This window comes from Dermacentor variabilis, chromosome 8 (genome assembly GCF_050947875.1).
Source record: "Dermacentor variabilis isolate Ectoservices chromosome 8, ASM5094787v1, whole genome shotgun sequence".
NCBI classification, from domain to species: domain Eukaryota; kingdom Metazoa; phylum Arthropoda; class Arachnida; order Ixodida; family Ixodidae; genus Dermacentor; species Dermacentor variabilis.
The window spans coordinates 5,204,328-5,221,297 of record NC_134575.1 but is presented as its reverse complement, the minus strand read 5'-3'; the positions used below and the strand labels follow the sequence as shown (position 1 = coordinate 5,221,297).

The following is a 16,970-nucleotide window of genomic DNA, read 5'->3' as shown; positions in this document are numbered from 1 at the left end:
CAAATGCGAGGGGTATGCGAATATTTGAAAACTTCTGATAATAAGTCACAATTGTCTCTACTCGATTCTGTCCCCGAATAGAGTATGTGAAGCGCAGGTTCAGCTCCCGGCAGCGGCTGCCGCAAAATGCAGAAACGCCCCAGTGGCGTGCATTGGGAACAGGTCAGATAGCCTCAGTGATCCAAGGTTTGCCCGGGGTCCCCCACTCCCGCGTGCCTCGTAATCAGATCTTGGTTCCGGCTCGTTAAACCCAGGAATTAATTAAACTGTCATCCTATCTACAGTGGGCATAGTGTGCTAGGCCATGCTGTGTCAATGTGCAATTTCGAGGGACGAAGAAATTAACATAGTTGAAAAGTGAGGCCAAGTGTAAATTAGCAAAACTGCATTGAGAATCCTACAGTTATGCTAGGCACCTCTGCGTTCGCGAAGAAGCTACGAATAAGCATTACAGACTACTCGAAGAGAACGCTGAAGAGAGCATGTAATGTAATTATAACGTAGGAGCGGCATGCTTGATAGGAAACAACCAGGGGCGTAGCCAAGGGGGGGGGGGGGAGGAGGTGCTTATGGGGCTTAAGCCCTCCCCGAATTTTTTTCGTGCTCTCATGCGCCGCCAACCAAAACAGCCCCCGGCGCCGGAAATAGTGCTGGATTTTGTCAAGAATGGTGCTCTTCATGTTCGAAAAGACATTTCAGCGCGAACATGGCGAAATCGGGCTTGATTTCGCGGCAACGCCCATGCACTGGGAGTCACATAACGGAAGGAAACTTGTTTCCCGTTCTCGTCGCGGCATCTCGGGGAGGCCCCGGATTCTACGGAGCACATGGATTTCAATTCTAAAACTTTATGGGTATAAAGTTCTCACAAACTTTTGATACGAAAGGTGCATTGACATTTCCAGCAAAGGTAACTGCGTTCTTATTTACTTTTCTACTTTAAGTTTTATTCGCGAGGACACATTGAGCCTCTTCAATTGTCTTTTGTTCTCGCTACCCGCGGGCTGCCGGAACCATCCAGAGCGCATGCGTTTTTCACGTGTTGCCCCTACCACCACGCGGCTCACTTCGGTGCGCGTTTGTTTTTCTCTGGCTGAGCGAATTTTCGCCTGGCAGAGATTTAGACGCTTTCTGGCTAGCAGACGAGAAAAAGAAACAATGCATTGTCGCTTGCCGCCATCATTGTGGGGACTCGACGGATTGCAACGCGCTCGCTTGAGCGCAACCTCTCCGGAAAGTCTTGTCTCGCCGGTGTAGGATACCGAGCAGTATGCGTATGGTTCTCTGTGGACCAAGCGTATCCCGTTTTCTTCGACATCCCTTCAGTAGCCATATCAAGTGCCCAATGTGGGCATTCGATTGTGGCCAGCATGCTTTCCTTTGCGTTTCTTTTTCATTTCGGTGCCTCCCCCCCCCCCCCCCACACACACACAAAAGAAAGAAAAAAGATGTTGCGGCGAAGTGAATTGTCGCATGGTCAAAGTTGTTTTGTGTTACTTCTTTTGCGGAAAGTACTGGGTCACGCGACGCTTCAGTTGCTGGATACTCTTATTATATTATTGCGATAGCATTATATGGACGCTCCAGGCTCATTCCTGCCGTCGCCCTACAAAGTCCAAGGTCAAAAACATCGTGACAGCGCGCCGCAAGTTGTATGTGCGAGTGAAAGCGTAGGAGGGTGGGGGCGTGGCATGGGTAAGCCGACGTTGGTGGCTCAGCATTGTGAGAGCAAGGGTAAAAAGCGAGGAGAAAGCGAGCCGACTACTGTCGCGCGCGATACATCGGGGGGAGTGGAGGGAGGGGTAGCTGTGATCTGTGAATCTGTGTTTGCGCAACGTGTTTATTTGCCTTGTTTGACGCATTATATACAGTGACTTTTTCTTGGATAGGTGGTTTTAGTGGAGGCTTATACGTATATTTAAATATCTTGTTGCGAAGTTTTGTGTATACGTGCAGTGAACTTCGTTTCCAGTGACATTTCTTTACCCTTTATCAAGCTGTATTTTCGTATTTGTAGATTCCATTGTCCCTTTGCATTTCTAATGCACGAGGGCGAGTCAAATGAAAGTGAGCCAACCCATCCTACGCAATAATGGGTCCGTTCATTAGCTGCGAGGCATGCGCGTAGCACACAGGCATTTGCAAAAGTGACATGCAGGTGTGAGGATAAATGTCCTTTAATGCTCTAGTACACTGGGTTGAACATAGTTAGCTGTCGCGTGGTGTCGTGAGGTTTTTGATGGCTGAAGATGTTTCCCCAAAAGAAATTACTCGCCGTATGGCTGCCGTGTACGTTGGACATTGCATTTCATTGGCCACTGTGAGGCGCTGGAGAAAACGGTTCAAAGGATGTGAAAGTTGCAAAGACGATCCATGACCGGGCCAAAGCCACCGTGTGATCACCCCCAGCTCAATTGCAGAGGCCGATTAGACAAGAACGGAGGATAAGCATCGATAAATTGGCAGGGCGTGCGAAGATCAGTCACGGTTCGGGTCACACCATAGTTCATGAACATCGCGGTTATCGGCTGTTGTGTGCACAATGAATGCGCAAGATTTTCAAACACCGCCAGAAGACGGAGAGGTTCGGCGCTGCCTTGACTCATCTAATCCGGTATCACAATGAGGTTGACGACTCTGTCTCTGCAATTGTGACAGGCTGATGAATCATGGTGCCGCTTCTACGGGCATTAAACACGACTGCGAAGCTTACAGTGGAAACATTTGAATTCACCACCCCAAGTAAGCAAAGGCCGTCATTTCGGGCGGAAAGCTGCTGTTGACTCTTTTTTTCGATCCACAGGGTCCATTATTGATCGAATTTGCTAAACCCGGAGAAACTACCAATCGTGTCCGATAATGTCATATCGGCTGCATGTCACAATCAAGAACAAACGACGTGGAAAATTGAGGAATGGGATCATCTTGCTCCACGACAATGCCCGTCCCCACTTCTCTGATGGGGTTAATACAAAACTCGCAAAGTTCAAGTGGGAAACGCTGCAACATCCGCCATACAGTGGAGACCTGTCGTCCTACGACTTCCATATTTTGGGGCATTTGAAAAAAAGAATATCTAAAGGGAACCAGATTCGTGTCGGACGATGACATGAAAGAGTCAGTTACATACTTTTTGAAGCAGCAATCCAAGGAGATTTACGAGACGAAAATCACGCGACCAGTTAGTCAGTGGGACAAATGTATAAATGCTCATGGAGATTACTTTTAAATAAAGTACCCAATTTGTCATATATTCGCATTGGCTCACTTTCATTTGACTCGCCCTCGTACATTTTCCAGAACTCCTGCTCTTTATACATGCTCTCTGTTGCGACTATAATTTAGGCTTAATTACTCACAATACATGACTGGTGACATCTGCTCCTGCGCAATACACAGGAACAAAGGACAGCATCATTGAGATTTTTCCTGGTTGTTGCATGTGTACAAAAATGTGAACAAGGTTCTTGAATGACACAGAGAGAGATGCAAATCAGTGAAAGACGGGGAGGTTAACAAAGTTTCATTAAAATATTTGTCCTCAACTTGCTCATTTCATGGCCTTTACATTTTTCATATCGCTTACATGCACTGCTCTGCTGGTTCCAAACAGACGTAGTCTTAAGTTCGTGCGATACTTTGTTTACTTATTAAATAGACAGAAAACATAGACGCATTGATACCAGTTATTTCGGGTACAATCTTTGAGACATATATACTAGTATATTCGTTTATGGAAAAATACATATTTTACTTGTATTGACAGTGCGTAGCGTTCAAGAGTTCGCCTGCAGCATCTTTGGCAGTGGCAATGCAGTTATTATTAATGTATTTGATCCCTCGACAAATTCTATAAGGAGTAGGCAGAGCTGCAACGTGAGCCTCCCCCTTTCCCCCCGAACGAAATTTCAGGCAACGCCACTGGAAACAACAAATACTTATTACGTAAGTGGCATACAAAATTAAAGAAATATCGGGTTTTACGTGCCAAAACCAGGATCTAATGAGGCACGCTGCAATGTGGGAATTAGGAAGGAACAGGCTTACCCCCTCCCAGGTCGCTCCTGCCAGCTCCCTCACAACAGAGCTGCTCAGAACGCCGGAAGAAAAAGTACAAAAAGCCCTCGTTGCCTGGGCCGAAAGGGTCGCTCCTCGTGAGGGGCCATTCTAGGACTCGGGCCTGCCAGGTCATCACTGAGCAGAGTGTCAATAAAGTTGTTACCACCACCAACAGCGCCAACTAACACGATCACGAGAGGGAGAACGACACAAGACAAGCGCCAACTACATCTATCTTTGTTCACCGAAAAATCAGCAAATATAAGGAAAATCACCGACATGCGCACAATGACCATAATTCATCATCTGCCAAACCGTTCTAGATAGGACATTTCGCTTTTTAAGAGGGTCACGGAAGTATCACTAACAGTATGCATGCTTCCATATGTATGGAAGTATGCCCCATCTAGCACAAATGATTGTTGTCCTGAACCATGTAATGTGGGGCTTCGGAATAATTTGGACTACCCCGGGTTTTTTAACGTGTGCCTAAATACACGGCTGCTGTTTTCGCATTTCACCCCCATTGAAACGCGGCCGCCGTGGCCGGGATTCGATCCCGTGACCTGGCATATTAAAGTCATGGGCTGTCTTAGGAGTGTGCGAAGATTCGAAACTTTCGAATAACGAATCTAATATTCTCTTATCTTATTCGTTCTTCGAATCGAAGTCACTTTTCGTAAAAACGGTATTCGTACTCATAAGTACGTATATTTTTTTGAATAGCCTTCGAATATTTCAGAATCGTCAGCTGTGCTTAATCGAACATAAGGTTACAGCAAAATCACGATAGATTGAACTCCGCGGCCATAGAGTTGGCTTAAAACACGAGAAGTTGCGTACAGTGAAAGCAGTCTCTGTACGTGTACGCGTCGCTCAGGCAGCGACCGCAGACTTCACCGGCTCATTCGCTCTCTCCGAATATTCCTGGGTATGCGATCCTAACAGTTTACTTGTCCCTAATGCTGAGCTTGTGCTTTTAATAAGCAAGGCTTCGTAATCTGCAGTGAAATGACGAAAACTTGATAGCGTTATGACCGCTGGGATGCGAACATTGTTTCTCATAATAGAGAAGCGGCTGTTCAGTATTTGAAAGCTATTCGAAAAGTACTGGGCATTCGTTTCGATTTGATTCGCTTCTGGTACTAGTCGATTCGTACTCGATTCGGTCTCAAACATTACCAATCGCATACCCGAAGTTGTCTGAAAGCAGCAGTGAAGCAAAGGCAATCGCGGCCTTTTGCGAGAGTTTGTTGATATTTTTTTTTTAGGTAAGTCAAGTACAGATACCCTTGCCTGCTGGAACCACCCTTATTGAAAGAGTATGAGGACTATGTAAAACACAGCCACTCACATGCACACACATACACTGGAGTGGTAAATGGGTCGAACGAGGAAGTCTGCGCACACAGCTCGGCCTGACTGTGACGGCCGACGCAGCAATAGCCACCGTTTCGGCCGCTGGAAGTGAGCAGCGGATGGTGCCCCCCTTTTTGTGTGCCGCCGGATTGGCCGAGATCGTCTGCTTACGGTGCTTTTGTTTTCCTTTCTCGGTTGCGCAAGCAGGAAGCTTCGATCTATGTTTCCCTACGTTATTTTTCATAACGTTATCTTTATTTGTTTTTTTTTTCTTCTGTTCCCTCGGCTGCCCCTTCTTCGCTATGGACGCCGTGCGGGGGGCCTTGCTTGAAGCATCAATTAATTCTTCCTCTCTTGCCAGGAAGTCCAGTGTTCTGACAGCGATCTTCCTTACAATGCGGTTGAATCTACGCAAGGCGCCTGTGGTAAAGGAAACCGAAACGCAGAAAACAGCACCGAAAACAGAGAACTCCGGTGAAGATTGACCGGAAAGATATCTACGCAATTATTATTTCCTCCTAGTCGATAGCCTGTGCTGAGTACTTGATAATCTACGTTTGTTCCTCTTTAATCACGGGGCGGAACATAGAATAGCAATGGTTAATAACAACGATTAATAACAACGATTAATAACAACAATGATTAATAACAACGCCAATCAAGGCGATATGATGCCAGACATTGAATTTGATGTTAGTGGCGTCGATTCTTTATTACGGCATTTAGATGACACAAAAGCAATTGGACCTGATGGAATATCCCCAGTAGTCCTTAAAGAGTGTCATAGCATCATTTCTCCGTATTTAACGATCATTTATAAGCTTTCCCTTGAGACAGGCCTCATTCACCAAGATTGGAAAACAGCAAGCGTGACACCCGTTTTAAAATCTGGCGATAGAAAACTCAGAGAAAACTGTAGGCCGATTTCACTAACGTCAATATGTTGCAAAATATTCCAACACATTTTATATAGTAACATATCTATCTGCATTCCTTGACTCAAACGCTTTCTTTACACCTTCCCAGCACGGATTCCGAAAAGGTTATTCCTGCAGCACACAACTAATAGAATTCCAGCACTTCTTATCTAAAACCATTGATAACAATAGTCAGGTAGACGCGGTTTTTATTGATTTACAAAAAGCTTTCGATATTGTGTCCCATAAGCTCCTAGATGTAAAGCTCGCTGCATTAAATATAAACGAAAACGTTTAAAATTGGATACGAAATTACCTCAACGGAAGAAACCAGTCTGTCGTCCTAAACAACGCTGCATCTTCACCAATAACTCTTTCTTCGGATGTTCCACAGGGAAGCGTATTGGGCCCCTTGTTATTTTTAATCTACATAAATGACATTGTCGAACTAATTACATCACGCGCAAAACTATTTGCTGATGACTGTGTGATTTACAGAGAAATTACCACTGAAGATGACATAGATAGATTGCAAACAGATTTAGATAAGGTAGCGATCTGGTGTAAAAAATGGAACATGAATTTAAATATAAAAAATTCCAGCAGCGTAAGTTTTTCCAGAAAATTATCCATACTTCAGCACCGATATAACATAAATGGCACGCTTATCGACATACAGTCGGAATGCAAGTATTTAGGAGTCTATTTTACCGAATCACTCACTTGGCATAAACAGATTGACACTGTCATAGCAAAAGCTAGTAGGATGTCACATTTTATTCGCAGAAATTCTAAACAGGCAACACGCGAAGTTAAACAAACTTTGTTCTTCTTATATTTCAGAACTATACTTGATTATGCTTCTGTGATGTAAGATCCCTATCAAGATTACCTCATAAATAGACTGGAAAAAAAAAAAACACACCCGCCGTGGTTGCTCAGTGGCTATGGTGTTGGGCTGCTGAGCACGAGGTCGCGGGATCGAATCCCGGCCACGGCGGCCGCATTTCGATGTGGGCGAAATGCGAAAACACCCGTGTGCTTAGATTTAGGCGCACGTTAAAGAACCCCAGGTGGTCAAAATTTCCGGAGTCCTCCACTACGGCGTGCCTCATAATCAGAAAGTGGTTTTGGCACGTAAAACCCCAAATATTATTATTATTAGACTGGAAAAACTACAGAACCAAGCAGTAAGGTTTGTTTGCAATAATTACAGCCCGTACTCTAGCGTTTCCGAAACGAAGGCCACTTTAGGATGGGATATACTACATATGCGTAGGCAGAAGTTAAGGCTTAAACTATTGCACCGAATATATAATAATCAGACAGGTATTAATCGCTGTAACTGTCTCCTGGAACCAGATTACATATCGACTCGCTGTGATAACAACAAAAAGATCTCAGCCTATAACTGCAGAACAAACACTTTTTACTACTCTTTCTTTCCCAAATCAATTAGACAATGGAACAGTTTATCAAATGATATAGTAAATGTGTCAAATAACGAACTATTCTATTCTATGCTGTGACGGCGCTCTTGTAAAACAAATGTATGTGTTATATATCTTGAAACCTGTTTGTTTCACATTACTTGTATGCCTTTCTCTAACAGTTATTGTAGTGCTTCTGTTTGTGAGTATATCTGTCCAAAAGCTTTCCTGTATTACTGGTTATATTTTGTTCCCCCCTACGTAATGCCTTTATGGCGATGTAGGTACTCTGTAAATAAATAAATAAATAAATAAATAAATAAATTAAAGAACCAGCTACACTGCGCACTTCAATGCCGGATGTTTACTTCGCAGTATGTAACACACTCACACTATGCAGCGCCGTGTTCGTCCTTTCTTTGTCTTGTGCTCCGTCCATTTTGCGCTGTCCCCCTACTTCCGCACCATCAACCAACTGGCCCAAGCCACAACCCTAGCAAGCGTTACTTTCAGCGTTTACAATAGATAAATATAATAACGCGTCAGATGCGAAATTGGGTCCACCCTTTGCAAAGAAGACCTCAAGAAATATAAGAGCAGGACGAGCACTGCATCGGTACCAACAGGCTCGCACCCTTTTAATGCAAAAACAGTAATCTTTCCTTCCTTTCTTTAAGGGAGGAAAATTGAAATGTAGATCTTTTTAGGGCCCCGGTTAGCCCGAAATTCCACACACTACGCAGCAAAAAAGAAAGTCACACACACACACACACACACACACACACACACACACACACACACACACACACACACACACACACACACACACACACACACACACACACACACACACACACACACACACACACACACACACACGCACGCATATATATATATATATATATATATATATATATATATATATACACATATACATACATATATATATATACATACATACATATATACATATATATATATATATACATATATATATGGTCTATGACTACATGCAATTATGCAATTGGGACTCCGTAACTGATGTACGGGCGAAAACGGCGTCAGAGAACACGAGAGACAAGCAAGAAAACCGAAACGATCACTTTTACAAATCAAGTAGGAGTTATTAGAGGGTCCTTTGGGTTTAGTGCGAGTTGGAAAGTACCCCACATTGAAGAAAATAACATAAAATAATAACAATCATTGCACACGTCACTATAACGCCAGTCAGTGCCAACACGCAAGTATATTGTCAGCACAGGAATCGGCACTGGAAGCACAGTCTATATTTATGTGGTGCAGTAGGTCACATTACATTGGGAGAATCGAACACAGCTCTTAGCAAATATAATAGCCAAACTTGGGCATAAACTTAATAACTGGGAGGAATAACGCAATCGGCGTTCAAAGATAAACTCTTGCACGTGAACTTAATAAAGGTAATGCATAATGTTCAACTGACAATCAAACAAAAGGAAACTTACACTCAGAGGCCTTCTCTTCAATGACATTTGATTCAATATATTGCTTCTTGTTGTTTGCTTCTTTGTTACTGCCGTTTGGGTTTGTTCAGCAGCTAAGAAGCCCAACAGATGGGTCGCAGGAGCACGCAGACTTGAGGTGGTCAAGAGTGCGCGGAAAAACAGCGTGGTACAAAGAGGCGACGGGATCGAAGCGGCACAGTTGAAGATAAAAACGGGCCTAAGTCGTGCGTGTTCTAGGATTGAGACGTACTACGAACTAGTAGCGACCAGAGGAGGCAGGACCTGAACGAAAAACGCAAACGATGCTTTTGTCCTGCCTGTCCTGTGCCCGTCCACTGCTGTTTAAAGAACGTGCGAATCCCGGGTAAAACACGCTCGCATTCTTCGCCGTCGACACGCATGGCAACCCCTGGTCCGTGCGGCCCCCTTTTCTATAGGCGTCAATTGGAAAGGCATCGGCCGAGACAATGGTAGCGGCTGTGGCAGAGCTGCGTGATAAGGACATTGGTATATATTAAGCAGCGCGCTACAGACATGCGCATCAGAGAGAAACGAGTGACACAATTTGAGATCATATCGTGGAGATGAAACTGCGAGGAGTTGGATAGAGTTTGGAAAAGAACAAAAAACAAGCTGGGAGCAACGCATCGAGACGTTGATGATAAATAAAAACGCAGTCCACTCGTGAATGAAAACATCGCCACTTTTATTTGCGGAGGTCTATTAATAACCATAAAAGAAAGTGAACTGGAATGATACGGAAGGAATCGGAATAGAAGCCAGGCACGCTTGCATATTAGATACTGTTTGCGGCACATTTAGGGAACCTATACGTAAACTCTCGTTATAGAAGAAGAAGGGGTTAAATGTTCTAAACGGATTCACCATATGTCTCTATAGCGAAGGTGTAAGCTTAAAGTAGACCTCTAGCCTCTTCCCTGTCAACGCAGGTCAAGTCGCCGTCCCATTTTTAAAGAAAATCTTTCTTTGCCTTGCTGCTTTCTTGCCGATTATAGAACTTTGGGCGACTACGCATGTGCTCGAGTAAACGACTTGGTTCAGTGAATGCATGAAACGGCGCAAGTGCCACCGGTGAGGTGTCAGAATAGGCAGCTTGGATTGCCTGAGCATGAGCTGGGGTCCCGTGGCACTGCGTGTGCGAACGTTTTCGGCCAATCATCCCGAATGAGGATGCGCCACTTGCTCGAACAGAACGAGAGGGAAAAAAGGAAAAGAGCGAAGACCGCAATATAATAAGTGGAGGCAACACTCTTATTCCCGACTACACCCATTTGTTAAGGGCCTTGTGGCAAAGAGTGCCATTTAATGAAAACGAAAAACCTTAAAAGTGGGGATTAAAAGCAGCCGAATGCGAAGAAAGAATTGAGGTGAACAGAATGGGACTAGTAGGTGCACTGAGCGAGGAGCGTTGACATGAAAGAAGGAGATCAGTAAGCCTAGGTGCCTCCTCCCTTGGATGCTATCGCAGGGATGTTTGTTCAACCGTGGAGGAATTTATAAAAAATACGAGTACATCATTAATTTGGTTAGCATTTTTGGTAGCTTCAATCGCCCTGCGGTATGATATCCGCCGTGAAACCTCTTTCATGCCAACCGGTCACGCAGTAGGCGCCACTGGTCCAAGCTTGGACCAGTGGGCATGTGTGCCACTCGCCATGTTTCCATTCTTGCTTAATGCCGCATGTCCACAAGTTATCTCACAGCCTTAAAGAAGTCGAGATTAGGTGCAATGTGTCAGTTGTTTTCTAGGTGCCATGCAAGTTAGCGGGGCTGTCTCCGCGCATCAGCCGCCTCGACAACAAGCTCGGATGCCAGAGGAAGCACACAGTACCTTACGGGAAAATGTGTGAAAGACGTTGCATATGAAATACCGCTATCGTGTGGGAAGACCTATGTAGGTCAAGCTTTACGCTATGTCCACGACTGAGCACGGGAGTATGAGCTATCATTAAATAACAAAGGCAATGCGCGCTAATTAACTGCGCACTGCATTGCCTACAAGTGGCGCCTGCAAGTGCTACTAGTGGCGCCTGCGCAGTATTGAGGGAGCGAGAGAGAGAAATATCCGCGGCGATGGCGCGCGTTGTGACGTCATGTGTTTCCTGGGAGCAGCGACACGGCGAAATCGCAAGTTCGCGGCCAGTAAAGCTTTCGCTTTAAAACTGTTCAATTTTAGCGCTCGCTTTGTTCTTTCTTACCCCCTCCTACTATACTCGCGGTTAACATATTGTGGCTGTTACAGGAAAGCTACGAAGGCAAAGCGCGCACAAGTGAGAGCGCTTCTGAATAGAGTCCCGCGTTTTCAAGGCGCACCACGGAATATAAAGGTTGACTTCTTTAGCGGCTTTTCCCTTCCGCGTCTGGACAAACGCGCAACCGTCGCAAGTGAAAGCTGCGCCGATTCGGCGTCCGAGCAACCATAGAGTAATGTCAAACGCTGGCGGACTACTCGGCGAGGTAACACTTGTGCAGAAGCTCCGCCCCCGTAGCTTTGCCTTCGTAGCCAGAGAAAGTTGTCCGCGAGTATAGTCCTTGTCTCCACATCGTGCTATGTGTCCCTTAGATGTACACAGTCCCCAGAAAGTCCGTGAAGTATTCGAAGAACGCGAACGCATTAAAATCTTTAAGCTTTCTCCGGTGCTGGACGAAACGAAAACGACTTCACATAGGTTCAAGTCCAGCAGCTCGACGCCTTAGCGAGCTGCGCAACGAATGCTTTAAAGCGGGGGCTGCATGGGGCGTTTTTCTCCTGCGATTATCGCGCGCCAAAAAAAAAAAAAAAAACGCGCTGGCGGGACGCCGGCCAGGCTACATAGGCGTACGAGCGGCGAACGCCGCCGCAGTGTGGCCAGGCAAGGCAAAAATGTTTTGGCTACCTCTAAATAAACGAATAATGCTTATATGTTGTTTGCCTGTGTTATAATTAATAAATTATGCAATAAATACCCCACAATATGTCTATACACATTACCAGGTATGTTTAGTATTGTATCGATATTATTGTGGATGTTCAGCGGAGAGAGTTGGCCGGAAATGTTTCTTCTGGCGACCTTATGCGACTGAAACGGGTGTGCGGATTGCGCAGAGTTTCAGCGCACGCGCGCGAAGTGTTCAAGGGACGGCAAGGAACGGTGAGACGGCTGGCCGCTCCCGCCGAAAACAGACGGAAGTGACTCCGACAGGCACTTCCGGTAGCGTCAGACGCGTGCGCGCCGCGTCGAAATCTAGCCGGTCCTGATCGGCAGCGGCGGGCGTTTTTCTCGACGCCGGGCGTCAAATCGGTGCCGTGAGGCGAAAATCGCCTCCAAAACGCTCCATGTATTCCGGGCTGCAGCTCTTAAGTCGAGACCATACGTACGCTTGCAGACGCGCCCAAGCTCGCGCCTGCGCGCCTTGCGTCTGCCGCGTCTCGCGAGGATTGGTGGCTTGCATCCACAAATACGCGCGGCAGCGTGTGCTGACTGGACTCATTCACAGACGCCCTGGAAGACGCTACTTCGTACTTTGTTATTGACAGTGTTTCAAAGTACTTCGATACCTATAAGAGAAATTGTTATATTTTTAGAGCTCTTAGATCAGCCCAAATTGGAAAGCTTCAGCACATTCTTGCGTAATATAAATCTGCTTCGCTGAGAGTTGAATGTACCGCGCCGTAGCTGTGTAGCCAGGTGCGCCGACGCGAGGCAGCCCAAGCGCGCGATAACAGAGAGCAGCTGTCCACCGAGATCGCCGTGTCGCCCTGTCTGCGCATGCGTGGTCGTGCGGACGCGAGTTTGCGCACGTCCGCAAGCGTACGTGTGGTGTGGGCTTTAGGCGGCCGTTCCTGCGGCGAGCGTCGGCGTTTTCCCTCGTAACCGAGCAAACGAGCGCAGCAGGAGATGGAAGACGGCGATAGCGAAGGTGGCGCGAGGAAGCTAGCGGGGGAGGAGAGTGCAGTGGAACCATGAGGGCGGAGGAGGAGCGCATGGCGGCGTATGTGGAACATTCTTCCTGCCGCAGGCGTCACGATTACGTGACCTTTCTGGGCGAAGGCGACGGGCTGCCTGCAGGCATTGCAGTGTTGCCAGATTCGAGACCCTCGTTTTCTAATGAACGAGAAGAAAGGGGGTTAACTTAGGGACCCGATTTTCTATTAGTCATATAATGAAATGTATGCGTATGTATGTATGTATGAAATGTATGTATGCGTTAAGAGACAAAGCCGGCAATATCATTACTAATATGGATGAGATAGTTCAAGTGGCTGAGAAGTTCTATAGAGATTTATACAGTACCAGTGGCACGCACGACGATAATGGAAGAGAAAATAGTCTAGAGGAATTCGAAATCCCGAAGGTAACGCCGGAAGAAGTAAAGAAAGCCTTAGGAGATATGCAAAGGGGGAAGGCAGCTGGGGAGGATCAGGTAACAGCAGATTTGTTGAAGGATGGTGGACAGATTGTTCTAGAGAAACTGGCCACCCTGTATACGCAATGCCTCATGACCTCGAGCGTACCGGAATCTTGGAAGAACGCTAACATAATCCTAATCCATAAGAAAGGGGACGCCAAAGACTTGAAAAATTATAGACCGATCAGCTTACTGTCCGTTGCCTACAAAGTATTTACTAAGGTAATTGCAAATCGAATCAGGAACACCTTAGACTTCTGTCAACCAAAGGACCAGGCAGGATTCCGTAAAGGCTACTCAACAATAGACCATATTCACACCATCAATCAAGTGATAGAGAAATGTGCAGAATATAACCAACCCTTATATATAGCTTTCATTGATTACGAGAAAGCGTTTGATTCAGTCTAAACCTCAGCAGTCATCGAGGCATTACGGAATCAGGGTGTAGATGAGCCATATGTAAAAATACTGGAAGATATCTATAGCGGCTCCACAGCCACCGTAGTCCTCCATAAAGCAAGCAACAAAATCTCAATAAAGAAAGGCGTCAGGCAGGGAGATACGATATCTCCAATGCTATTCACAGCGTGTTTACAGGAAGTATTCAGAGACCTGGATTGGGAAGAATTGGGGATAAAAGTTAATGGAGAATACCTTAGTAACTTGCGATTCGCTGATGATATTGCGTTGCTTAGTAACTCAGGGGACCAATTGCAATGCATGCTCACTGACCTGGAGAGGCAAAGCAGAAGAGTGGGTCTAAAAATTAATATGCAGAAAACTAAAGTAATGCTTAACAGTCTCGGGAGAGAACAGCAATTTACAATAGGCAGCGAGGCACTGGAAGTCGTAAGGGAATACATCTACTTAGGGCAGGTAGTGACGGCGGATCCGGATCATGAGACGGAAATAATCAGAAGAATAAGAATGGGCTGGAGTGCGTTTGGCAGGCATTCCCAAATCATGAACAGCAGGTTGCCGTTATCCCTCAAGAAAAAAGTATATAATAGCTGTGTCTTACCAGTACTCACCTACGGGGCAGAAACCTGGAGGCTTACGAAAAGGGTTCTACTCAAATTGAGGACGACACAACGAGCTATGGAAAGAAGAATGATAGGTGTAACGTTAAGGGATAAGAAAAGAGCAGATTGGGTGAGGGAACAAACGCGAGTTAATGACATCTTAGTTGAAATCAAGAAAAAGAAATGGGCATGGGCAGGACATGTAATGAGGAGGGAAGATAACCGATGGTCATTAAGGGTTACGGACTGGATCCCAAGGGAAGGGAAGCGTAGCAGGGGGCGGCAGAAAGGTAGGTGGGCGGATGAGATTAAGAAGTTTGCAGGGACGGCATGGCCACAATTAGTACATGACCGGGGTTTTTGGAGAAGTATGGGAGAGGCCTTTGCCCTGCAGTGGGCGTAACCAGGCTGATGATGATGATGATGATATAATGAAAAGCCAACAAACATTGACACCAAGGGTAACATAGGGAAAATTACTTGTACTTACTACTTGTATTTAGGCTTGTGAGTGGTGGCGCTGGCTAACACTCTCGAGGTTAGTTGTAGTAGTAAAACATAAATACCCAAGACAATGGATGGGAAACGGCGATGCGGTAGCTCAAATGGTTAGAGCATCGCACGCGTAATGTGAAGACACGGCGTCGTTCCCCACCTGCGGCAAGTTGTTTTTCCATCCACTTTAATTCCCATCAGTTTATAATTTCTTTAATTAAATTAGGAAGTACAAGTAATTTGCCCTGTGTTGTCCTTGGTGTCTGTTTGCTGGCGCCTCATTCATGATAGGATTAATAAAATCGACCCCTCGGTTAACCCCCTTTCCTGTGGTTTATAAATATATATATATATATATATATATATATATATATATATACACACGTCGCACTGCTTTTGAATTCATCCGCATAGGTTTACTTAAGTGCCCTTCAATTCTTTTATGGCTTTCTCTCGCTCGTAAGTATTACGGTGGCGTTATTATTACACCTGTTAGATTGCATCATCATCATCATTTATTGTTCTCTTAAGGGTCCCTTCGGGGACCCTTAAGAGAACATAAGGGGGTTGTAGTTTATTTAATGTAGTTTATTTGTTGTTTATAGTTTATAGTTGTATATATAGTTGTTTATAGCTTATAATGTAGTTTATTTGTTGAATTGCTCACGCAGAATTTGTACGTATACATTTCTTTTATGCATTTCTTCACCTTGGGTACCACAATCCACTTTACTGGGTCCTTCTTCCCCTTACTAGCTTGTATATTTGTGTCTTTCTGCAAGTCTCGGCATATGTGCTGTGTAGTGGGCGGAGCTTTTTCAAACGGGAAAAGCCAACGGACCTCGCGAGCTCGTGATCACCGTGTCTCGTGCTTCTAGCGTTCTCAGCAGTCGGTGTAGCCAGCCGCTTGGAACTCTTCCCGTTCGACGTTTCCTCTGAACAGGTAAGGCAGCATTAATCGGTGGCTGGTAACACAGCGCCGGCTCTCGTCGGCTGCGAAGCGAAAAGACGACGCAGCAGCGCCGCATGACAGTGTTCGGTCGATTTCCAGGATTTCCACAGTATGCGGATCAGTGCGCTTCTCATAACTGTGAGGTGACGTTGATCAGCTTTATCTGTAAAGAACCGCGTCCCTGGACTTTTACCGCTATCGGTCCAGCTTCTCGATGGGAACTTTTACAATCCCAGGTGGTCGAAATTTCTGGAGTCCTCCACTACGGCGTGCCTCATAATCAGAAAGCGCTTTTGGCACGTTAAAGCCCATAATATAATTTTTTTTATTTTACAAAATTTTACAAAACGTTACCAATGTACCGCTGCCGATACCACCTGCTGGTGGCTGCGCATGCGCGGGCGCAGTTAGAACCGGTAGCAGTAACGCTATTGTGGTGGCAGTTGCGTACGCCATGCCAAAATATTTGACCTTTGCTTCTTCCGCAATCAAGAGAATTTTTCTTGCCGTCGTTTCTCCGGTTTGCACTAGTTTTCGCTCGCACAGTCGGCCTTCCGACCAGCCGCCGCCGTGGACTCCCAGTGGCTGTGCGCGGCGGCGGCGCTGCTGACTGAGCTCGCGGGCTCGATGCGATGCGCATTGCCAGTCAATGACAAGCAGCGCTTCGCGTTCCCCCCGACGGATATGTTTCGGTTGGATAGCGATGAAATGCTTGCGTGTGTGTCAGCTCGTGTCCGAATGACGCCAGCTTCGGAAATTTGCTTCCGTTGCAACGATGCGCCTGCTAAAGCCAAATGTCAATTGTTGTAGCCGTTAACGCGATGGCATGCTCAAGTTGG

At 45.9% G+C, this 16,970-nt stretch overlaps 1 protein-coding gene across 1 annotated transcript in view; it reads left to right on the top strand.

Moving 5' to 3' along the window:
• The first annotated feature begins 16,044 nt into the window (after window positions 1-16,044).
• Window positions 16,045-16,970, top strand: part of LOC142590860 (uncharacterized) — a 40,929-nt gene continuing 40,003 nt past the window's right edge. Inside the window, exon 1 of the mRNA XM_075703258.1 lies at window positions 16,045-16,122. The gene's annotated coding sequence lies outside the window, so the exon portion shown is untranslated. The remainder of the gene's footprint in view (window positions 16,123-16,970) is intronic.